We start from the raw sequence: 25,869 nt of genomic DNA, 5'->3' as shown, positions 1-25,869 counted from the left end.
CTGTAAGGCTCCATTCAGACGACCGCATGATTTTTACGGATCCATGGATACATGGATCGGATCCGCAAAACGCATACGGACGTCTAAATGGAGCCTTACAGGGGGGTGATCAATGACAGGCGGGTGATCACCCATATACACTCCCTGATCACCCCCTGTCATTGATCACCCCCCTGTCATTGATCACCCCCCTGTAAGGCTCCATTCAGACGTCCGCATGATTTTTACGGATACATGGATACATGGATCGGATCCGCAAAACACATGCGGACGTCTGAATGGAGCCTTACAGGGGGTGATCAATGACAGGCGGGTGATCACCCATATACACTCCCTGATCACCCCCCTGTAAGGCTCCATTCAGACGTCCGCATGTGTTTTGTGGATCCGATCCATGTATCCATGGATCCGTAAAAAATCATGCGGATGTCTGAATGGAGCCTTACAGGGGGGGTGATCAGTGACAGGGGGGTGATCACCCTGATCACCCTGATCACCCCCTGTCATTGATAACCCCCCTGTAAGGCTCCATTCAGACGTCCGCATGTGTTTTGTGGATCCGATCCATGTATCCATGGATCCGTAAAAAATCATGCGGATGTCTGAATGGAGCCTTACAGGGGGGGTGATCAGTGACAGGGGGGTGATCACCCTGATCACCCTGATCACCCCCTGTCATTGATAACCCCCCTGTAAGGCTCCATTCAGACGTCCGCATGTGTTTTGTGGATCCGATCCATGTATCCATGGATCCGTAAAAAATCATGCGGATGTCTGAATGGAGCCTTACAGGGGGGGTGATCAGTGACAGGGGGGTGATCACCCTGATCACCCCCTGTCATTGATAACCCCCCTGTAAGGCTCCATTCAGACGTCCGCATGTGTTTTGCGGATCCGATCCATGGATCCGTAAAAATTATACGGACGTCTGAATGGAGCCTTACCAGGGGCGTGATCAATGACAGGGGGGTGATCCGGGAGTCTATATGGGTGATTACCCCCCTGTCATTGATCACCCCCCTGTCATTGATCACCCCCCTGTCATTGATCACCCCCCCCCCCTGTAAGGCTCCATTCAGACATTTTTTTTGGCACAAGTTAGCGGAAATTTTTGTTTGTTTTTGTTTTTGTTTTTTCTTACTAAGTCTCATATTCTACTAACTTGTGTCAAAAAATAAAATCTCCCATGAACTCACCATACCCCTCACGGAATCCAAATGCGTAAACATTTTTAGACATTTATATTCCAGACTTCTTCTCACGCTTTAGGGCCCCTAAAAAGCCAGGGCAGTATAAATACCCCACATGTGACCCCATTTCGGAAAGAAGACACCCCAAGGTATTCCGTGAGGGGCATATTGAGTCCATGAAAGATTGAAATTTTTGTCCTAAGTTAGCGGAAAGTGAGACTTTGTGAGAAAAAAAACCAAAAAAATCAATTTCCGCTAACTTATGCAAAAAATAAAAAATTTCTAGGAACTCGCCAGGCCCCTCATTGAATACCTTGGGGTGTCTTCTTTCCAAAGTGGGGTCACATGTGGGGTATTTATACTGCCCTGGCTTTTTAGGGGCCCGAAAGTGTGAGAAGAAGTCTGGGATCCAAATGTCTAAAAATGCCCTCCTAAAAGGAATTTGGGCCCCTTTGCGCATCTAGGCTGCAAAAAAGTGTCACACATCTGGTATCGCCGTACTCAGGAGAAGTTGGGGAATGTGTTTTGGGTGTCATTTTACATATACCCATGCTGGGTGAGAAAAATATCTTGGTCAAATGCCAACTTTGTATAAAAAAATAGGAAAAGTTGTCTTTTGCCAAGATATTTCTCTCACCCAGCATGGTTATATGTAAAATGGCACCCCAAAACACATTCCCCAACTTCTCCTGAGTACGGCGATACCAGATGTGTGACACTTTTTTGCAGCCAAGGTGGGCAAAGGGGCACATATTCCAAAGTGCACCTTTCGGATTTCACCGGCCATTTTTTACAGATTTTGATTGCAAGGTACTTCTTACACATTTGGGCCCCTAAATTGCCAGGGCAGTATAACTACGCCACAAGTGACCCCATTTTGGAAAGAAGACACCCCAAGGTATTCCGTGAGGGGCACGGCGAGTTCCTAGAATTTTTTATTTTTTGTCACAAGTTAGCGGAAAATGATGATTTTTCTTTTTTTTTCTTTTTTCCTTACAAAGTCTCATATTCCACTAACTTGCGACAAAAAAAAAAAAATTCTAGGAACTCGCCATGCCCCTCACAGAATACCTTGGGGTGTCTTCTTTCCAAAATGGGGTCACTTGTGGTGTAGTTATACTGCCCTGGCAATTTAGGGGCCCAAATGTGTGAGAAGAACTTTGCAATCAAAATGTGTAAAAAATGGCCGGCTGAAATCCGAAAGGTGCACTTTGGAATATGTGCCCCTTTGCCCACCTTGGCATGCAAAAAAGTGTCACACATCTGGTATCGCCGTACTCAGGAGAAGTTGGGGAATGTGTTTTGGGGTGTCATTTTACATATACCCATGCTGGGTGAGAAAAATATCTTGGTCAAATGCCAACTTTGTATAAAAAAAATGGGAAAAGTTATCTTTTGCCAAGATATTTCTCTCATCCAGCATGGGTATATGTAAAATGACACCCCAAAACACATTCCCCAACTTCTCCTGAGTACGGCGATACCAGATGTGTTACACTTTTTTGCTGCCAAGGTGGGCAAAGGGGGACATATTCCAAAGTGCACCTTTCAGATTTTGCAGGCCATTTTTTACAGATTTTGATTGCAAAGTACTTCTTACACATTTGGGCCCCTAAATTGCCAGGGCAGTATAACTACGCCACAAGTGACCCCATTTTGGAAAGAAGACACCCCAAGGTATTCCGTGAGGGGCATGGCGAGTTCCTAGAATTTTTTATTTTTTGTCGCAAGTTAGTGGAATATGAGACTTTGTAAGGAAAAAAGAGAAAAAAAAAAAATCATCATTTTCCGCTAACTTGTGACAAAAAATAAAAAATTCTAGGAACTCGCTGTGCCCCTCATGACATACCTTGGGGTGTCTTCTTTCCAAAATGGGGTCACTTGTGGCGTAGTTATACTGCCCTCCAAGGTATTCTGTGAGGGGCATGGCGAGTTCCTAGAATTTTTTATTTTTTGTCGCAAGTTAGTGGAATATGAGACTTTGTAAGAAAAAAAAAAAAAAAAATCATCATCATTTTCCGCTAACTTGTGACAAAAAATATGAACTCACTATGAACTCACTATGCCCATCAGCGAATACCTTAGGGTGTCTACTTTCCGAAATGGGGTCATTTGTGGGGGTTTTCTACTGTTTGGGCATTGTAGAACCTCAGGAATCATGACAGGTGCTCAGAAAGTCAGAGCTGTTTCAAAAAGCGGAAATTCACATTTTTGTACCATAGTTTGTAAATGCTATAACTTTTACCCAAACCATTTTTTTTTTGCCCAAACATTTTTTTTTTATCAAAGACATGTAGAACAATAAATTTGGCGAAAAATTTATATATGGATGTCGTTTTTTTTGCAAAATTTTACAGCTGAAAGTGAAAAATGTCATTTTTTTGCAAAAAAATCGTTACATTTTGATTAATAACAAAAAAAGTAAAAATGTCAGCAGCAATAAAATACCACCAAATGAAAGCTCCATTAGTGAGAAGAAAAGGAGGTAAAATTCATTTGGGTGGTAAGTTGCATGACCGAGCGATAAACGGTGAAAGGAGTGTAGTGCCGAAGTGTAAAAAGTGCTCTGGTCAGGAAGGGGGTTTCACCTAGCGGGGCTGAAGTGGTTAAGATGAATGAGGCATGGATCCCGAAGGGACTGACAGTGGGGGGATACGTTTGACTAACAAAAGGCCTGATGACATGCCTTGGCCTTAAAATGGTCTGCTGTATTTAATGTCTGCATACCGGATGACTTTCGTGAATTCTCCGCCACCAACTAGGGTTCAAGCCGCAATGTTTTAGTCATATTTCTACCTGGAAAACATATTTTTTTCCGGCCGCTGCTACAGCAGCAGCTGCAACAATGTCAAATTTTTCAGGCATGTGTACATGCCTAATTTTTCTGGCCTCTGCTGCTGCACTGTGGCTGCAAAAACAAAACAAAAAAAAGGCACATACATGTGTCAATTCCCCTTCGTGATCGTTACCTTGTTGTGGTGAAGGGGCTTGCGTATCACAATGAAGCGATCATCACCTCTATGAGTGTGTTGGCAATGTTGCCACACCCCAGATGATAAGGCCGTTGCTTCATTATGATCAGACCAAAAGCGATCGGCTAGATAATTTTTAATAGAAAAAACATAAATTTTCTTTTTTTTTTTTTTTTTTTATATTGTATGGGTTTTTAATACATAAAATAAAAAAATCATAATAAAGTCTCTTAATAGTTTATTAGAAATAATGGAGACAATTTAAAAAATCCCCATCAATTTCAATACAAAGCAAAGTACAGAGCTCAGAACTAAATTATTTCAGGATGTCGTAATGGTTCGTTAATTCGACAATGGTTAATCAATTCGACACACGTCCCCGGATAGGGGACGTAAAGGGGATTAAACTGATAGGAATAGTACTAGTTAAGACACCACTCATATAGGGTGTCACAGCACATTGATCCGTGCACGTGCAGTGCCCCAACTTGGGAGTAAGAGGACCGACCAAGCTGCTTTTCCCATCTCCAGGTTCCTAAAATCAATTCAGTTTGTGTATCAGAGTTTGGTCTGTCACTGTTAAGGCAGTCGAAGGTACCCGGCCAATTTTTTTTTTCACAAAAGACAATCCCTGATATGGGACGTAGCAGGGATTAAACTGATGAGAATAGTACTACAGAAAATACCACTCATATCGGGTGTGACAGTAAATTGCACGGCGCAGACGCAGTGACCGTGGATTAAAACAAAGGGGAGGGAGCCAGCGATTTTTTTAACCATCTCCCCGTTCGAAAAATCTATTCAATAAATGGACCCCAGATTGGGGACGTAACAGGGATTAAACTGATGAGAAGAGAACTACAGAAAATACCACTCATATCGGGTGTGACAGTAAATTGCATGGCGCAGACTCAGTGACCGTGGATTCAAGCAAAGGGAGGGAGCCAGCATTTTTTTCAACCATCTCCCCGTTCGATAAATCTATTCAATTCACCTTTCGGGGACCCTTGGTGTTGTACGTGGCTGGGTGGAGGAAGAAACCTTCAATGACATCAACGGGACATGGCTAGCTTGGTATCCAACCTTGTGCAAATGGGGAGTTTGCGGTTGGGCAAATGGACTGTTTGCAGTTGTTTGCAGTGCATTAAAAGGGGAGTTTGCTCTGTAAATGTCTGTGAAGCGGGCGTAACCCTTACACTACCTGATCGATACAACATCATACCTGATCGTATACATACACTGGATGTTTTAAACCACGTTTTAAAAAAAAATAAATTGGATTGCTAGGTGATTTATGCCCTTTATGGATTAAAATCCAACTCTGCGTCAACTATGTAATTTTCCATGGGAGTTTTGCCATGGATCCCCCTCCGGCATGCCACAGTCCAGGTGTTAGTCCCCTTGAAACAACTTTTCCATCACCACTGTGGCTAGAAAGAGTCCCTGTGGGTTTTAAAATTCGCCTGCCTTGATGAAGTTAATGGCGGTTCGCCCGGTTCGCCCGTTCGCGAACATTTGCAAAAATTTGCGTTCGCAGTTCGCAAATGGAAAATTTTATGTTTGCGACATCTCTACTGGCGATTTGTCTATTTTATCTTTTTAAGATGCCACTGTGCTTCTTCCTGGGTCAGACAAGGCACTTCTAATGGGGAATTTACTTTTACATTCTGCATTTCATCTGACAGTTTATTTACTTCAGTGAATATAGTGGAGAAAAAAATATTTAATAGCTTTGCTTTCTCCTCATCGCTCCCTGCAACTCCCCCCTCATCACTCTGTAAAGGGCTGACACCTTCAGATTTACCATTTATATAATTGAAGATCATTTTAGAGTTAGTTTTGCTCTCTTTGGCAATTAATCTCTCGGTCTCTAGTTTGGCCGCTTTTATTTGTTTTTTACATATTCTATTTTTTTCTTTATTTTTCTTTATAGTTTTTCAGTGCTTCCTCACTACGCTCCTGTTTTAGTGATTTAAATGCTTTCTTTTTGTCATTTATTGCTTTCTTTACAGTTCTATTTATCCACATTGGATTCTTCTTGTTCCTCAACCTTTTATTCCCATAAGGTATGTACCTCTCACAATTATATTTTAAGATGCTTTTAAAAATATCCCATGTTGTGGTTGTATTTTTATTTTTGAGGACTTTGTCCCAGTTAGTTAGGCCCATGGCCTCTCTTTGTTGGCTAAATGTAGCTTTTTTGAAATTTGGTATTTTTGTTCCTCCCTGAAGAAACACTCTTTTGAATGATATTTGGAAGGTTATTACTTTATGGTCCCTATTTCCCAGGTGTCCCCCAACCTGCACATCTGTTGTTCTGTCAGGTCTATTGGTTAATACTAAGTCCAGTATGGCCGTCCCTCTAGTCGGGTCCTGAACCAGTTGGGAAAGGTAATTGTCTTTAGTTATTGCCAAGGACCTGTTTCCTTTATGAGATGTACAGGTTTCACTTTCCCAGCCTATATCTGGGTAGTTCCCCATAATAATGACCTCAATATGATTTGCTGCCTCGTCTATCTCATTTAGTAGTAGATTTTATCTGGACTCTGGTATATTAGGTGGTTTATAATAAACTCCTATTAGTAATTTATTATTGTTTTTGCCTTTATGTATTTTTTCCCTTAGTGACTCCACATGTTCATGTCCCTCACTTATATCTTCCCGTAGTGTGGTCTTTAGACAGGTTTTTACATAAAGGCAGACCCCTCCCCCTCTCCGGTTTTGGCGATCCTTTCAAAACAGACTGTACCCCTGTACATTAGCTGCCCAGTCATAGCTATCATCCAGCCATGTCTCAGTTATTCCCACTATGTCATAGTCCTCCTCAACCATCACTAATTCCAGTTTCCCAGTTTTATTAGTCAGGCTTCTGGCATTAGTATACATACATTTAAGAGGTTTATGTATATTTTTTACCCTACACCTTTCCTTCTGAACTTTTCTAGTCCCTCCTTCCATTCCTCCCCCAACTCCGTTACCTTGCCCTAGGTCTCTGCACTTCCCCTCTTATAACGTAATTACCCTACCCCCCAGTCCCTAGTTTAAACTCTCCAACCTTCTAGCCATCTTCTTCCCCAAAACAGCTGCCCCTTCCCCATTGAGGTGCAGCCCATCCCTACGATAGAGCCTGTAGCCGAGAGAAAAGTCTGCCTAGTTCTCCAGGAACCCAAACCCCTCCTTCCTACACCAGTTCTTGAGCCACTTGTTAACCTCCCTAATCTTCCGCTGCCTTTCTTGTGCGGCTCGTGGTACAGGCAGTATTTCGGAAAATACTACCTTTGAGGTCCTTGCCCTAAGCTTTTGACTTAAATCCCTACAATCATTTTTAAGGGTGCTCCACCTACCTCTAAGTTTGTTATTGGTTCCGATATGGACCATGACCGCTGGATCTTCTCCAGCCCCGCCCAGTAATCTGTCAACCCGATCCACGTTGTGTCGAACTCGAGCGCCAGGAAGAAAGGATCTAGTAGAAGTATTTCTTTAAAGGACCACAACAACGATGATATAAAGCCTATAAAGGACTTATCAGATAGACATCTGGCATCATATGTAAATCAGAGACACAGATATAGAAGGTGCAGAGATAATAGATGCCCCTGAGTCTGATACCTAAAGAAGACTGCAGCATTTTACACAGCACCTGATAGATTGGGGGCCTCATTACCAATCTTGCATTAAAGCCCAGGCAGCTGCATGTTATATCTTATGTATAAATGTATCTAGAGGTTCTCAGCACTGACGATATGTAAGACAATATAGTGATCATGAGTTATTGAACAAAACTACGGTCAGCCTCTCTGCAATTTGAAATGGCTGATGAAAAGCTTGTACAGGACTGCATAGTTAATAAAAATAACACCTAGAAAGTAATACAAGTAAGACCGAAATATAGCTGCTCCCTATTGTTTGCCAGTGTGCAATCTCTTCTACGTGATCCTGAAAAAGCTAACCTTGTTGAAATCCCACAGAGAACACAGGGGTTAATCTCCTACTGGTCTGTATCATTTTCAGCTTGTGGCGTACTTGCAGGTGAGCCGCACCAAAGGGGCGCAGGTTTAACAATATTTTTGTATTACTATTGAAATGGCAGAGGGAGGGAGGCTCCTGTTGCAGCAAGGTGTCTTACAGCCACATACAGGGCAGTGAGGAGAAGGATGGGTGTATGGTAATAACTGTCAATCTTCATTTTTTGGGGGATTGTGGGTGAGGCTTAGAAAATGGGCGGGGTTTAACAATATTTTAGTACTACTGCTGAAAGAACAGAGGGGGAGGCTTATGCTCCAGGGGGTTGTCTTATAGCCACATACAGGACAGTGAGGAGTAGGAGAGGTATATGGTAATAACTGCCAATCTTGGTACAACCTATTCCAGTGATGGCGAACCTATGGCACGGGTGCCAGAGGCGGCACTCAGAGCCCTCTCTGTGGGCACTTGCACCCTGGAAAAGTCTATGGTGTACCAATATGCCTTAGGCCTCCTGCACACGAACCCCGTGGCCGTGCTGCGGTCCGCAATGCAAGAACACTGACCATGGGGCAGCCGCAGTGGATCACGGACCCATTCACTTTAATGGGTCCACGATCTGCAAAAAGATAGGACATGTTCTATCTTTTTTCGGAACGGAAAGTACGGGATGAAACCCCAGTGGAACCTCTCCGTAAGGTTCCGTTCTGTGCTTCCCGTTCCGCACCATTCCGCATCTCCGGATTTGGCGGACCCATTAAAGTGAAAGCGTCCGCATCCGTGATGCGGAATGCACGTGGAGCGGTGCCCATGTATTGCGGATCCGCAAATGCGGTCCTCAATATGGCAACGGGACACCTACAGTCATGTGCAGGAGGCCTTAGACTTTTCCTGCCATTCATCAGCGCAGGCGCACTATGAACACCACAGACAGCGCACTGAGTGTAAACAGGCTTTTATAGCGAAAAGTATATGGAAGATATACTATACTGGACTGTAGTATTCAGGGGAAATTCCCATGTTGGCACTTTGTGATAAATATGTGGGTTTTGGGGTGCAGTTTGGGCACTCGGTCTCTAAAAGGTTTGCCATCACTGACCTATTCAATTACTATGTAATATAGGTTCTCAGTACTTTTATGCTCGACAAGGCCGATCTCCTGGGACACTTCGAGAAGATTTCTTAATGTTTCTCAGTTTTCATTTTAATATGAGAGAAAATAGGATCAAACGATAAGAGAATAATAGAAGAACTACTGGGATTTTTTATTTTTTATTTGTTTGTGCTTAGTGTTACTTTAATGCAACTCATTAAATGAGTTATCATTAATGTTCAAAAAGTCCTTTCTCATGAGAAAATCCTTCAGCAACTATCATAGAACACATATGAATCAACACATGAAAAATTCACATTTGTTTGTACTTGCTTCTAATATGGCAAAAACTATTGTAACTTTTTTCTTCAACTGCAGTAAAAGCAGAGTTGCAAGTTAGAATGAGCCCTGGCATGCTTAGAGATGTAGTGAAGCTCAGGTTATGGCCCATCACATCTAACTATGGTCCTACATTAGGTGTATGCAAAGGGAAAGCTCCTGGAATATACAGAGAACATATCCAGTATCCATTTGGCATATGCCTGGTCACTACAGTTGACATGTATCTATCTATAGATTAGGTTAGAGATGAGCAAATTTTCCCAAAATTTGTGGTGGTTTGATTTATCCGAATCGGCCAAGAAATTTGATTTGAATGCCCGAAAATTTGCTCTCTCGTTCTAAAAATTCTACCAATACAAATGTGAAGAAATAAATTTTAATGAATTGATTCACTCATTTTAGCAAGCCCGAGTTCTTCTCATCGTCCATTAAATCCCATGCCTGTGCCGCCCCGTTTTGTATTCGGCGCAGTGAGTGAAGGACGCGCTCTTAAAATAAACACAATTCAGTCTACGAACCATTTAGCACGCCCGAGTTCTCCTCATCATCCATTTAATCCTGTGCCTGCGCCGTCCTGTTTTGTATTCGGCGCAGGAACAGTGAGTGAAGGGTGCGCTCCTGCTGCCGGCGTCCTTCCTTCAGCGCAGGCGCAGTGAGGAAGCCGGACGTCAATCAACAGGACCTGGGCATGCTAAACGGTTCGTAGACCGAGCTTCTAGGTGCTGAAGCAATGCCCTCATAGCACCTAGAGGCTCATTAGCATATTTTAAAAGTGTTTCTTTTAACAGAACGGCGGCAGGGAGTTATAAAGCACACGGTTATGTACTGCTAACAGTAGCACATCGCTAATACCAGTCAGCTACATAACATTATTTCTGATGACAGAAACCCTTTAACTGCACTGGTATCATTAAGTGGCCTATTTCAATACAATACAAGAAATATTTACCCAGGTCACTTTTCTTGTTATTTGCGCTAAAAGCGTTTATTGCCATATTTCTAGAGAAAAAGAGACTAAGTTCACATTTGGTGTTATTTGCGCTGAAAGTGTTTCTTGTCATAATTCACTACAATACGAGAAAAATAGACGCAGTTAACATTTGGTGTTATTTGCAGTAAAAGTGTTTATTGCCATATTTCTAGAGAAAAAGAGAAAAATATTCGCGGTTCACTTTTTCTGTTATTTACTTAGAAATCGTTTAGTGGCCTATTTTAGTCCAATACAGGAAATATATACGCAGTTCATTTTGCTGTTGTTTATGCTGAAATTCTTTGCCAATTTCAAATCCTTTAGTTGCCTATCTCAGTAAAAAAAAAAAATATACAGTATATTTTTGCGCTTTTAGGGGTGTTTTGTCAGACAGAGAAGTGCCATGCCCTGCACAGAAGAGTGTCAATGATTCTGATGCAGGCACAGGTCACAGCAGAGTAAGGGGGGGGGGGGGTGGCAGCAGGGGTTTCTTTCCGAGGCCTCAGGTCCACATGTCAGTTAGCGGTTGTGTCTTGACCAGCAACCCAGCGGTTCTTGATTGGTTGACTGGATCTTCGACTTCATCGCAAGTGTAAGTAGGACCAGCAGCCTGAGTCTAGAGTCGCTGATGAGCAGCTTTCTTCACCCGGATAGTGAAGAAACTACTCACCAGCAGCAGCAGGTAGATTTGGAGCAGGACCGGAACCAGCAGGTAGTGGCATACTTTTACAGCACCCTGCCAGCCGTCATAGAAGATCCGCTGGACTACTGGTCAGCCAAACTGGATTTGTGGCCACAGCTGGCCGAGTTTGCCCTGGAAAAGCTGTCCTGCCCGGCCAGTAGTGTGGCATCAGAGCGGGTGTTTAGTGCGGCAGGGGCCATAGTTACCCCAAGGAGAACTCGCCTGTCCACCCAAAATGTGTAGAGACTTACCTTTGTAAGGTGAATCAGGCATGGATCAGCCAGGATTTCCACCCACCAATTCCTGATGCATCAGATTAGATAATCCATCTCCACACTATGTCACTGTGCCACTCTGTAGTATTATGCTGCTGCTGTTGCTGCCATGTCCACACTATGTCACTTTGCCACTTTGTGGCCTTATGATTCTGCCATGTCCATACTATGTCACCTTGCCATTCGGTGGTATCATGCTGCTGCTGCTGTTGCTGCCATGTCCACACTATGTCACCTTGCCACTCTGTGGTATCATGTTCCTGTTGCTGCTGTTGCTGCCATCTCCACACTATGTCACCTTGCCACTTTGTGGCCTCCTGATGCTGCCATGTCCACACTATGTCACTTTGCCACTCTGTGGTATCATGCCCCTGCTGCTGCTGTTGCTGCCATCTCCACACTATGTTACCATGCCACTTTGTGGCCTCCTGATGTTGCCGTCTCCACACTATGTTACCGTGCCACTCTGTGGCCTAATCATACTGCTGCTGTCACCTCCACACTTTGTCATTGTGCCACTTAGTGGTCTCCTGATGCTGCTTCCACCTCACCACTATTTCATAGGGCCACTCTGTGGACTTCTCATACTGTTACCACCCTCCCCACTCTATGGAGTGGGTACAAAACACAGAAGACATGCAAATATCTGTTTTAGATCCACTCCTGTTTTTTTGGGCATTACCAATACTCATGGATTACTGAGCAAATGCTGACCAAGTGAAGGCGTATGCGCCACAGACAGGATCCGTTTTTTGTGGGTTATTGTTCTGATGGATCAGAGAAAGGGCAAAATAATCAGGGACTTCAACACAAACTTACTGCTGACACCCTCTCCACTCTGTCGGGGGGCTCTACTTGTATAAACATTTAATAGAACAGGTTCTGTATGTGGAATCAACTGACGAGGGTGTAAAAGGAGTGCGCTTCTTCTTGACTCTAACATGGACCTGTAAGGCTGAGTCAATACTTGAGTTATTTGGTCAGTTTTGGCCCTGTGACTGCCCAAATAAGTAAAGCGTGCAGTGATTCTAATAGCGACGCCTGTCATCTACATGTCATACTGACTCACAGTATTATTTCACTACCCCAGCACACTTCCTATGCGTGTTACTGCAAGGCACAGTGTTCTACACCCATATAAAGGCTCGTCGTGAGGATATTCGGATCGAAGCAAATCTTTTCGGAAAATTCGGCGAACTGGCCGAATCAAATTTTTTTGAAATTTGCTCATCTCTAGTAAATATATATATATATATACAGACGTGGACAAAATTGTTGGTACCCTTTGGTCAATGAAAGAAAAAGTCACAATGGTCACAGAAATAACTTTAATCTGACAAAAGTAATAATAAATTAAAATTCTATAAATGTTAACCAATGAAAGTCAGACATTGTTTTTCAACCATGCTTCAACAGAATTATGTAAAAAAATAAACTCATGAAACAGGCATGGACAAAAATGATGGTACCCCTAGAAAACACAGAACATAATGTGACCAAAGGGACATGTTAATTCAAGGTGTGTCCACTAATTAGCATCACAGGTGTCTACAACCTTGTAATCAGCCATTGGGCCTATATATATGGCTCCAGGTAATCACTGTGTTGTTTGGTGATATGGTGTGTACCACACTCGACATGGACCAGAGGAAGCAAAGGAAAGAGCTGTCTCAAGAGATCAGAAAGAAAATTATAGACAAGCATGTTAAAGGTAAAGGCTATAAGACCATCTCCAAGCAACTAGATGTTCCTGTGAGTACAGTTGCACATATTATTCATAAGTTTAAGATCCATGGGACTGTAGCCAACCTCCCTGGACGTGGCCGCAGGAGGAAAATTGATGACAAATCTAAGAGACGGATAATCCGAATGGTAACAAAAGAGCCTAGAAAGACTTCTAAAGAGATTCAAGGTGAACTTCATGCTCAAGGAACATCAGTGTCAGATCGCACCATCCGTCGTTGTTTGAGCCAAAGTGGACTACATGGGAGACGACCAAGGAGGACACCATTGTTGAAAACGAATCATAAAAAAGCAAGACTGGAATATGCCAAACTACATGTTGACAAGCCACAAAGCTTCTGGGAGAATGTCCTGTGGACAGATGAGACAAAAATCGAAGTTTTTGCCAAGGCACATCAGCTGTATGTTCACAGACGAAAAAATGAAGCATATCAAGAAAAGAACACTGTCCCTACTGTGAAACATGGAGGAGGCTCTGTTATGTTCTGGGGCTGCTTTGCTGCGTCTGGCACAGGGTGTCTTGAATCTGTGCAGGGTACAATGAAATCTCAAGACTATCAAGGAATTCTAGAGAGAAATGTACTAGCCAGTGTCAGAAAGCTTGGTCTCAGTCGCAGGTCATGGGTCTTGCAACAGGACAATGACCCAAAACACACCGCTAAAAACACCCAAGAATGGCTAAGAGGAAAAAATTGGACTATTCTAAAGTGGCCTTCTATGAGCCCTGACCTCAATCCTATTGAGCATCTTTGGAAGGAGCTGAAACATGCAGTCTGGAAAAGGCACCCTTCAAACCGGACACAACTGGAGCAGTTTGCTCATGAGGAGTGGGCCAAAATACCTGCTGAGAGGTGCAGATGTCTCATTGACAGTTACAGGAAGCGTTTGATTGCAGTGATTGCCTCAAAAGGTTGCGCAACAAAATATTAAGTTAGGGGTACCATCATTTTTGTCCATGCCTGTTTCATGAGTTTATTTTTTTACATAATTCTGTTGAAGCATGGTTGAAAAACAATGTCTGACTTTCATTGGTTAACATTTATAGAATTTTAATTTATTATTACTTTTGTCAGATTAAAGTTATTTCTGTGACCATTGTGACTTTTTCTTTCATTGACCAAAGGGTACCAACAATTTTGTCCACGTCTGTATATATACACTGCTCAAAAAAATAAAGGGAACACAAAAATAACACATCCTAGATCTGAATTAATTAAATATTCTTCTGAAATACTTTGTTCTTTACATAGTTGAATGTGCTGACAACAAAATCACACAAAAATAAAAAAATGGAAATTAAATTTTTCAACCCATGGAGGTCTGGATTTGGAGTCACACTCAAAATTAAAGTGGAAAAACACACTACAGGCTGATCTAACTTTGATGTTATGTCCTTAAAACAAGACAAAATGAGGCACAGTAGTGTGTGTGGCCTCCACGTGCCTGTATGACCTCCCTACAATGCCTGTGCATGCTCCTGATGAGATGGCGGACGGTCTCCTGAGGGATCTCCTCCCAGACCTGGACTAAAGCATCTGCCAACTCCTGGACAGTCTGTGGTGCAATGTGACGTTTGTGTATAGAGCGAGACATGATGTCCTAGATGTGCTCAATTGGATTCAGGTCTGGGGAACGGGCGGGCCAGTCCATAGCATCAATGCCTTCGTCTTGCAGGAACTGCTGACACACTCCAGCCACATGAGGTCTAGCATTGTCTTGCATTAGGAGGAACCCAGGGCCAACCGCACCAGCATATGGTCTCACAAGGGGTCTGAGGATCTCATCTCGGTACCTAATGGCAGTCAGGCTACTTCTGGCGAGCACATGGAGGGCTGTGCGGCCCTCCAAAGAAATGCCACCCCACACCATTACTGACCCAATGCCAAACCGGTCATGCTGGAGGATGTTGCAGGCAGCAGAACGTTCTCCACGGCGTCTCCAGACTCTGTCACGTCTGTCATGTGCTCAGTGTGAACCTGCTTTCTTCTGTGAAGAGCACAGGACACCAGTGGCGAATTTGCCAATCTTGGTGTTCTCTGGCAAATGCCAAACGTCCTGCACGGTGTTGGGCTGTAAGCACAACCCCCACCTGTGGATGTCGGGCCCTCATATCACCCTCATGGAGTCTGTTTCTGACCGTTTGAGCAGACACATGCACATTTGTGGCCTGCTGGAGGTCATTTTGCAGGGCTCTGGCAGTGCTCCTCTTGTTCCTCCTTGCACAAAGGCAGAGGTAGCGGTCCTTATGCTGGGTTGTTGCCCTCCTACGGCCTCCTCCACGTCTCCTGATGTACTGGCCTGTCTCCTAATAGCGCCTCCATGCTCTGGACACTACGCTGACAGACACAGCAAACCTTCTTGCCACAGCTCGCGTTGATGTGCCATCCTGGATAAGCTGCACTACCTGAGCCACTTGTGTGGGTTCTAGACTCCGTCTCATGCTACCACTAGAGTGAAAGCACCGCCAGCATTCAAAAGTGACCAAAACATCAGCCAGGAAGCATAGGAACTAAGAAGTGGTCTGTGGTCACCACCTGCAGAACCACTCCTTTATTGGGGGGTGTCTTGCAAATTGCCTATAATTTCCACCTGTTGTCTATCCCATTTGCACAACAGCATGTGAAATTGATTGTCACTCAGTGTTGCTTCCTAAGTGGACAGTTTGATTTCACAGAAGTGTGATTGACTTGGAGTTACATTGTGTTGTTTAAGTGTTCCCTTTATTTATTTTATATATATATAAAACTATATATACTAAACTCCCAACAGAATAACTGCAATTGGCAGGTGCAGTGTGTTTGAATGGATGAGGCATCACATGGAGGTGATTTGACCGATGACCCTTCGTCAGCAGCCATTTTATGAACAAGACCTCTGTGTGGACAGAACAAAAGAATTTGTAAGCAAGGGGACATACCTTATGAAATATGGAAAATGGTGCAGAATTTTAACAAAGGCTATATTATAATCATCTCACAAACACATTGATCGACAGTAACCAGAAAGTGGCCAACCCCTTTGAGGCAGAGTTCTTGCTTCAGGACAACTGCAATCTCTATAAAGAAATGTCCATGCTCATGAAAATTACTTAGTGGATTTAGGAATAATAGTTGTAATGAAAAGGCAGCTAAGGAGGTCCCTTCGCCTGTTGCTCCACTGGCCTACTTTCATAGAAACTTGCGCTTGCTAGTGCCTACATCTGATCATTCCTGCACTGCACTTCCTTGTGGGCTCTGAATGCAGCATTGTTGGTGAAGCAGGAGCCTGGGAGCCAAACATGCAGGTTAGTGTAAAAGCTGCCCTCCTCTACATTGCTGAGTGCGGGACACAGTGGAGTAAGTTTGGATGAGATGGCTTCCTTCACCCCCCATCCTCGCTTGGTACCGTCCACATCATGCTGTACTGTGCTTCAAGCAGATGTCTCTGAAAATATTCTTGATCTTTCAGACCTTCTTTTAACCTCCAATGTTCACTGCCATTTCTTAATTACATTTAGAACTGAGGAACTGAACGTGCTATGCTATCTATTTATAGCCTTCTCCTGTTTTGTGGGCCTCCACTGTTTTCATTTTCAATGTTTTAGGCAGCCGATTAGAAGAACCCAGGGCTGCTGTTTTTGGGGACAAGGTTAGAGGAGTCTGGGTATTTATAATGCTTTGAAATGTGCATCAGCTGGCCTTTCCTAATAATGATTGTGAACAAGCCTTAATCAGCACTCAGTGTGGCCATAGTAGAATCCGTAATCTCATGTACCACTATGGGCGACAGACAACTGTTTCACTAGGAAAAGTAAAATAATATTATATAATATTAGAAGTGCACATTTTCAATAGGTTTTAATAAAATGTTGTTCTGAGTTGAGGTACACTTTAAGGCTACGTTCACACGTCAGTATTTTTCTATATCCCGAATTTCGGTCCGTTTTTTGCGGATCCGTTGTTCCAGAAAATGTTTCCATATGTCATCCGTATGTCATCCGTTTTTTGCGGATCCGCAAAAAACGGAAACATGTATAAATTTCACAAAGCAAATAAAGTTGTTTGGATTTCTTTGAAAAAAAATTGAAAAAAAAAAGTGAATAAGTGATTTCTGTGGGCAGGATTTCATTTCCAGGAACGGATTCCACATAAAACGGATGACATACGTAATGACATACGAATGTCATCCGTTTTTTGCGGAACCTTTGACTTTGTATTGTACCAGGATCCGATTTTTGCGGAAAAGAATAGGACAAGTTTTATATTTAATTGGACATGTGGAACGGAACAACGGAAACGGACAGCACACATTGTGTTGTCTGATTTTTTCCAGGACCCATTGAAAATGAATGGGTATAGAACTGGTCCTGATCTGTTACGCAAAAAACTGAACAGATCAGGAAAGAAACAACGGACGTGTGAATGGACCCTAAGTGTGACTATTCATTATAACAAGTCCCATGTAATACCACATTTCTCCAGCAGTGGCCGCCAACAGTTTCCCCCAGTGACATTTCCTGATCACCATGATCTCCTTAATCAGCTGCCATACCCATGGGGATCAGTTTATTTTGCCAGATGGTCCTTATGTAGACAAGTGGTTGTGCACCGGTCCAACTTTATTATACGTTACTTATTCTAAGCTATATTTATAGCGATTCCATAATACACTTCTTATATTAGATTAGCTCATTTCATAAACAGGAGTGATACAGTAAAGACTAGGGTTACACATAGAGACCCTTTGCAGTGCTACTGATCGTTTTTAACTATTGTCTATAGTCCAAAGGAACATATAGTTATTCGCAATCTTGTGTTTTGCAGCTGTTACTTAATAGTTAAAAAAATTAAAATCAGTAGTGCTACAAAAAACCTCCAAAACAAGATCTTTTGGTATGTCTAAGTGATTTTATTACATAAACAGAGGCGGAATTCATTTTTCTTCTCAGCAGGCTATATCTAACAGCACTCTGTTCACCCATCTAATGCCACATTACATTGTATTGTTACATGATTTGCAATCTACATTTCAAATGACAGAAATGCAAATTCAACTAAGAGCACAAAAAAAAAGAAAAAAAAGAAAAAAAAAGAAAAGCTGAACGACATATTTTTCCAGGTAAGCAGCTAATAACATTTGCAGTGAGGAAATTACAAAACCCCACTGGCACTGACCTGGGGGCACTTATTTATATTGATCACAGTCTATCGTGAGTCAAAATCATTCCGATTTTTTATTAAACAGGGTCATATAATGTAATTACTAATATTTTGTAATACTGCAATGAAACTGACAGGACTGCTATTCGTTTACATAGCGGTACAAAATGCCATATTTCAGGAGCCTCATTTATTTTGCTATTGCAATTATTTCCCTTTATAAAGCAAGATACTGTAGTTGGAGAATAGAAATGGACTATAGAATTGCTATATTTGCATTTGCCATATACAGTGTCATAGCTATATACTGTTTGAAGAACATTTCCATCTTATAATGTATGTTATTAGGATATGGCATTAGCATTATTATCACTGTGGGTCTGACTTCTAGAATCAAGGTCAGAAGCTGACACCACAAGGCCCTTGTGACAAATGAGTACATGGGCCCATTGATTGTGTGCCTACCCCTGAGTTTACCAGGCTATAACTAGTTGTCATAGCAGCTTTCCCGACTAAAAGTAGTTAATGCCGGGTTCACAAAACCGTTTAGTTTTTCGTTCTTTTGATCCATGAGAAGAACAGAAAAATAAACCCAAAAAAATGGATCCTGTATTTAAGCACTCCTTATGCTCATTATGCACATTTTGTATCAGTTTTAGCCATTTCCGTCTGAGATTCGTTATTATAGATCGAAAAAAGTCCTACACAAAGTACCATATTTTTTGCTTTATAATGCGCACCTGATGATAAGACGCACCTAGGTTTTTGAGGAGGAAGATAAGAAAAAAATAGGTTGAACCAAATGGTGTGCTTTTGGTGGGTTTTGAACTAATGGGGGTCTGTGGATGATGCACTGTTATAGGGGATCTGTGGGTGACACTGTTATGGGGGGATGTGAATGACACCGTTATGGGGGATCTGTGGATAACACTGTTATAGGGGATCTGTGGATCACGCACTGTTATGGGAGATATGTGGATGACACTGTTATGGGGGATCTGTGGGTAACGCACTGTTATGGGGGATCTGTGGATGACACTGTTATGGGGGATCTGTGGATGACGAATTGTTATGGGGATCTGTGGATAACACTGTTATGGGGGATCTGTGGATGACACTATTATGGGGGATCTGTGGATGACGAATTGTTATGGGGATCTGTGGATAACACTGTTATGGGGGATCTGTGGATGACACACTGTTATGTGACTATAGCCCCCGTAATCCAAAATAATCCCCCCCATGTCCTGCAGTACATTGGTGTATTGTTAAGGATGAGGGGGATTATAGTCACATTAAATATAAACACGGTCCAGGGACAAGGGGCAGGGAAGGAGGCGTGGTTAACCGTGACTTGAAGCAAAGAGGCCACTGGCTCTGTGACTTCAAGCCTGACTAGAGAAGCGCGCCGGGCAGGGATTAAAGAACGTTTTTACAGCTTTTGCTTTATCTGTCTGCAGAAAGAAAATGATCATTACAAACATGCTGCTGGCTACTCTCAGGTACTGCGGCCGGCTTGGGATGTTTGTTGGAGGTGACCGGTTCCCTTTAAAAGGTGAAACTAACACATAAGATAGACTCATTACAGGCAAAGCGAGATATTTCAGGCCTTTATTTGTTATAATTTGGATGATTATGGTTTACAGCTTATGAAACCCCAAAGTCTCAATTTTGAGGTCCCCTTTGCTCAGGGGGTACGGATTATTAGCTGACCAGAGTGTGACACTTTGAGCCTAGAATATTGAACCTTTTCACAATATTTTAATTTTAAGTTGCATTAATGCAACCCCTTTTAAGTTGCATTTCTGAAATAAATGAACTTTTGCCCGATATTCTAATTTTTAGAGTTTTACCTGTAGCTATCTGGTTGTGAACTGTGATGTCACTGTAGCTATCTGGTGGAAGCCATTTTTGATGTCACTGTAGTTATATTATCACAACCAGTTGTGATTGTGATGTCACTGTAGTTATCTAGTGAAAACCAGTTGTGATGTCACTGTAGCCATATGATGGAAAACAGTTGTGATGTCACTGTAGCTACTTGCTGGAAACTCATTTATAATGCTTCAGCAACTTACCTGCCTGAAACCTTTTTGTGATGTCATAGTAGTTTACGTGACTAAAACAGTTGTGAACTCACAGAATGCTTGCTTTGCCTAAAACTCACTTGAGATGTCACAATAGGTTACCTGATGGAAACACATGGGATCTCACAGCTTCCTTCCTAGTTGCACATGGCAACACCACAGGACTCTTGTGCAAGAACTGTGTATAGGCTTCTTTTTTTTTCCAACTGCTCATCTGCTAGCCGTAGACGAAAGTGAACTGTTGGGAGGTATACAGTTAAAGGGGTTTTCCAGGAATTAAATATTGATGACCTACAGTACCCCCTGGATAGGTCAACAATTTCTTAACAGTGGTTGTCCAAATCCTGAAACTCTAGCTCAGTATTCTTCAACTCCAGTCCTCAGGGCCCACCTGCCGGTCATGTTTTCAGGATTTCCTTAGTATTGAGCAGGTGATATAATTGGGGTCCATGCATTATAAATTACCCCAGGAATTAATTATTCCGTGGGATATTCTCAAATCATGACTGAGTATTAGAGTTGAGGAACACTGCTCTAGCTCAGGGCTGGCCAACTTGCCGCTCTCCAGCTGTTGTAAAGCTACAATTCCCACCATGCCCTGCTGTAGGCTGATAGCTGTAGGCTGTCTGGGCATGCTGGGAGTTGTAGTTTTGCAACAGCTGGAGATCCGCAGGTTGGCCATCCTGCTCTAGCTGATCAGCAGTTTAAAGGAGCTGCATCATTCAGATTCTCCACAGTATAGCAATCACACCACTGTACATTGTTCAGTGTCTATGTTTGGTATTGCAGCTCAAACCCCATACACTTGAAGTAGACTAAGCTGCTCAAAGACCATTTGATTGATGGATATGACTTCACAGGCAGAGGATGAGACTGTTGCACTCCCCCAAGAGATGTGGCCCCTCAAATTGTTGATCGGCAGGAATGTTGGTAGTCAGAACCTCAGCGGTCAGATATTGATGGCCTATCCTATCAATATTAAAATTCCAGAAAACCTCTTTAACGTCCTTCATAGATATTGAGCATTTCTAAAGACTCCTTTAATGTCCTCAATAGGTGTTGAATATTTCTATGGACAATATTATAGACAGCATCCATCTTTAAAGGGGTTGTCTGATATTTTGATATCGATGGCTTATCCTCAGGATAGGTTTATCAATATCAGATCGTTAGGGGACCGACGAGTGGCATCCTGTGTAATGGATAGCCCTGGAGTGCTACGGCTCCCTTAAACAGCTGATCAGCAAGGGTGCTAAGTGTTGTAGCCCCGTCGATCCTGAGGCTAGATCAGCAGTATTACACATCTGGAAGACCCCTTTAAGAACTTTAAGAAGAGTAATGAAGGATTCTGAGATGTCTTCCAGTATTTACAGAATGTCTTATTTATCAGGCCATTCTTTCCTTATTAGTATGTATTGTTGTCTTCATCCTCAGACTGTTAGTTTTATTTAACCTTGATGTACAACTATGTCAATGCAAATATATAGAGAATTTAATTATTCTGCTCAAATAATTTCCAAAGAGATTGTTTTCTACCTAATCAACAAAGGGATTTTTTGTTCTGCTTTGTGTCTAGTCCTCAAGATGAATTACTCTGCTTACTTCCCCTAATTGTGTTATGAAGCATCTTCTCAAGGTAAATTCTCTGTGTTTCATGTCGGTTGTCACAAGTAACACTGCTGTTAAAGAGAAGTTTTTCATTAATTTGAAATGTCTTTATTGTTGCTTATTTATTTGTTTCATTCTTTTGAAACTTTAAATGTCAATTTTTTAGGGGGTAGAGCTATGACATGGAAATGCAAGCGGAATCAGAGTTGGAAAGAGGTTTGCCGTAGCAAAAAAATGATACAGTTCAAGGTTTGGCTAGTTATTAAAGCATATTTTTATACACCTTGTAAAGACTCTTTTTTTAAGTTAATACAGACTGAGCCCCTGATCAAGATCCTCACCTCTTGGTCAGAGGGAAGAGTGATTAAAAAGACCATCTCTTGGTCTTGAGAACCTGTTGCGTTCTACATTTTACAGACAACCTATTGATATGAATGGGCACTGTGTATTGCTTAAAGGGACACTGACAGGCCAAATCAGCATATTTAGTTATATATATGACATTACAGGTCTTATACAGTCTATTAAAAGCATCTAAGTATCCCCCCTGTCCACCTTATAAATACCGAAAAATAAAGTTTTATAACCTGCCTGTCTCGTCACCAATCTCCCCAAGGGGCGGCGTTTAATCTCAAATTGCACCCAGCCGGCCGCTCCCAACTGCCGTTCTGAAGCCCCGCCCAGCTCATCAATATTCACTTCGCTGGGCGGCGGCTACAACTCTCCCCAGTCAAGAACCTGCGCAGTCGCGATGTAACCACGGCCGGGCGCAAGCGCAGAAGATTAGACGAGGACGATGCCAAGAGGATTCAATTGCCCATGCGCAGGATCTTGACTGGGGAGAGTTGTAGCCGCCGCCCAGTGAAGTGAATATTGATGAGCTGGGCGAGGCTTCAGAACGGCAGTTGGGAGCGGCTGGCTGGGCGCAATTTGAGATTAAGCGCCGCCCCTTAGGCAGATTGGTGACGAGACAGGCAGGTTATAAAACTTTATTTTTCGGTATTTATAAGGTGGACAGGGGGGATACTTAGATGCTTTTAATAGACTGTATAAGACCTGTAATGTCACATATATAACCAAATGTGACCTGTCAGTGTCCCTTTAAAGGTTTTTTTTCGAGATTTTGATACTGGTGACCCCAGTTCAACGGGGCTGAGCGCGATACCAATCACAGCCACTATACAATCTATGGCTCTGTGCTTGGTAAACTGCGAGAAGACAGCGGCACTCACAGGAGTGCCAGTGCCTTCTGAAACAGCTGATTGGCGGTGGTCCCGACTGTTGGAATCCCCCTGATCAGATACAGATGAACTATCCTGAGGTATCAAAATCCTGGAAAACCCCTTTAATTTCACCTGTGGTGGCGCTGCAGTCAAATTAGGTTTCTCCTTAGATTACAGTTGAGCACTGGAGATCATAGTGTAATACCCCAGAGTGGTAATACCATTTCTACCACTTCTACACCCTGCTACTGTCTGTAACTGCTACCAGTAATGTCATCAATGTATTTGTTCCAGGTCCTCCTACATTGTGCATTGCTAATGTTGTTATAAAACGGTTTTGCACATGTTATGTGTCTGGTTCACCAGCAGGTCTCAGCGGATACATGGCAGAGAGATCTTTAGATGGAATTACTATTACTATTACTATTCCATTTTTCCCCCTTTTGGGAAGAAGTGGACTAGCCCCATTTCTTACCAAGCGAGGGGAAGCAGGAAGTGTCTAGCCAGCATAGCATCTGATGCAGACGTGCCATTATGTAGCAGCAAGGGGAGTCCCCCCTGCAGCAGGATTCCCTCCAGAGAGGAAGCGGCTCATAGAGCACCATGACACCTTGCAGATTTTCCTACAGAGTGTAATGAGAGGGTCAACAGTCGAAGGCACCCCACTCCAGAGATACCAGAACAGTGCTAAAGTCTAGCTGCCAGCATAGAGCTGAGTTTAGCATAGCAGAGAGAGAGAGAAAGCAGAGTACTCAAATTTGCCTGCTAGTTTATGCCATAGCCTGCTGGAAACAGAAAAGGCCTGAATATTGCCTGGTTGCAAGTTGATGCAGGTAAACCTGTTGAACTTTATAAGAGTCTGGACTCGACTTATTCTCCACCTCCACCATTACTCATCCCCTTTATTGCTTTGGAGCCAAGCCCTGGGAATCGACGGTATCCAGGTAGGAGCACTGTGACACACACAGACTGTTAGGGCCACACCACTTGGCATTCCCAAAGACCTGAGAAACGATCGGCCCTGGGGGACGACCCGTTGCAGTAGCAGGGAGACAGTTTAGATTCTTCTTATTGTCATATTTCCCTTGTATCACTAATGAGGAGATTTCAGAGAAGGAAGGCTTCCTTCCCGACAATTGCAAAACCTGCTTGCATAATACTAGCCTTCTTCAGGTGCAGATATAATTCTAATATGCAGTTGAAGAAGCCAAATAACACATATATTTCGGACACCTAAACTGTCCTTACTCAACAATAACCTTGCATCTTTGGACGGATGAGCTGAGCTTTTGTCACGGCCTTTGCTGTGTGCGTCGTGACACTGGTGCCATGCTTGCGGTTGCCGGTGGCAACGTGTTGCTGTTGTGGCATGTGGTGGCAGTGTCTCGGCTTTGGCTGTGTGTGCCTTGACATGGTTGCCACGCATGCTGTTGCCGGTGGCAACGTGTTGCGTGTTGGCTTGTGTATGCAATTCCCCTTTAAGTTGTAGCCTTCCCCTGTCTGGTGCTGTAAGGGTTAACTCCATGACTGGGTGTGGTCACTTGGGTTTTATCTCCTGTGGCTTCCTGGCTGGAGTCAGCTGTACTTCAGCTGTTGTTGGTGCTGGAGCTCTGCTCCAGTCCAGGGTGTTCTATCTGCCCAGTACTTGAGGGCCACCTTGTAGGATATCGATGTCATCAGCGATGTCATCCCGGGTTGTCCTAGCTAGTCTTCCCTCCCTTACATGTGGTTTATGTTTGGTGTGGGGTTAGGTATTTGGTGTGTTTTTATGTCTAGCTTGTTGTTCCATGTTTGGTGTGTTTGGTGTTGTCATCCAGCATGTATGCTAAACATTTATTTGTCTTCCTCTGAAAGGGGGCTGGTTTCCCGGAGGGGTGAACCATAAGTCTGTATGCAGCGCTGCCTGGGGCTGCCATGCTCCTTGCGGCATGGGGTCCTGGCAGTATCTGGTGTGCTGGATACCTGTGTGTATGTGTTGTTTGTACGGAGTCCTGTTTGGTGTGTGGGCTCCTGTACTTATGCACGGGTTCCAGTTGTGGTGGCTGCGGCAGGTAAGTGTGTTTCTGGTGTTCTTACCTGCCGAATCTGTTGCTGCATATGGTCTTTCCCTTTCACTGCTGCTAGGCTATTTGAGACTCCTGTTCATCTGAGTAATGGAAGAATAGGTCGTCTCTCCCCTGGTCCTATGTGAGGGATTATCATGGCGACCCAGGGCCATAGGTATCCTGGTATGAGCTATCCAACTCCGCTCATACGGTGAGGAGTTAGGGTGAGGATTAGGGACGCTTTAGGAGGTGACCTGCTCCCTGATTCAGTGTCCTGGCCTAGCTGCTTCCCCTTTATACCTGACATTGTACGGTGGGGGTTTTTCCCCACTCCCCAACGTGACAGCTTTATACATTATGTTTTACTTTGTTTTCTATTTTTTATTATTTTAAATTGTTTTCCTACTCTATTTTTATGAAACACTCATACTTGTAGAGCAATTAATTTGGATATGTGGCTCAGTGATTTCTATGTACGCCCCTGATGTCAGTCACTGATAGTTGTACACTCCTAGACAGAGTGCAGGTATGCACGAAA

The sequence above is a fragment of the Bufo gargarizans genome, chromosome 10, assembly GCF_014858855.1.
Source record: "Bufo gargarizans isolate SCDJY-AF-19 chromosome 10, ASM1485885v1, whole genome shotgun sequence".
Classification (NCBI taxonomy): domain Eukaryota; kingdom Metazoa; phylum Chordata; class Amphibia; order Anura; family Bufonidae; genus Bufo; species Bufo gargarizans.
The sequence above is the reverse complement of the archived record's forward strand: the minus strand, read 5'-3'. Positions refer to the sequence as shown.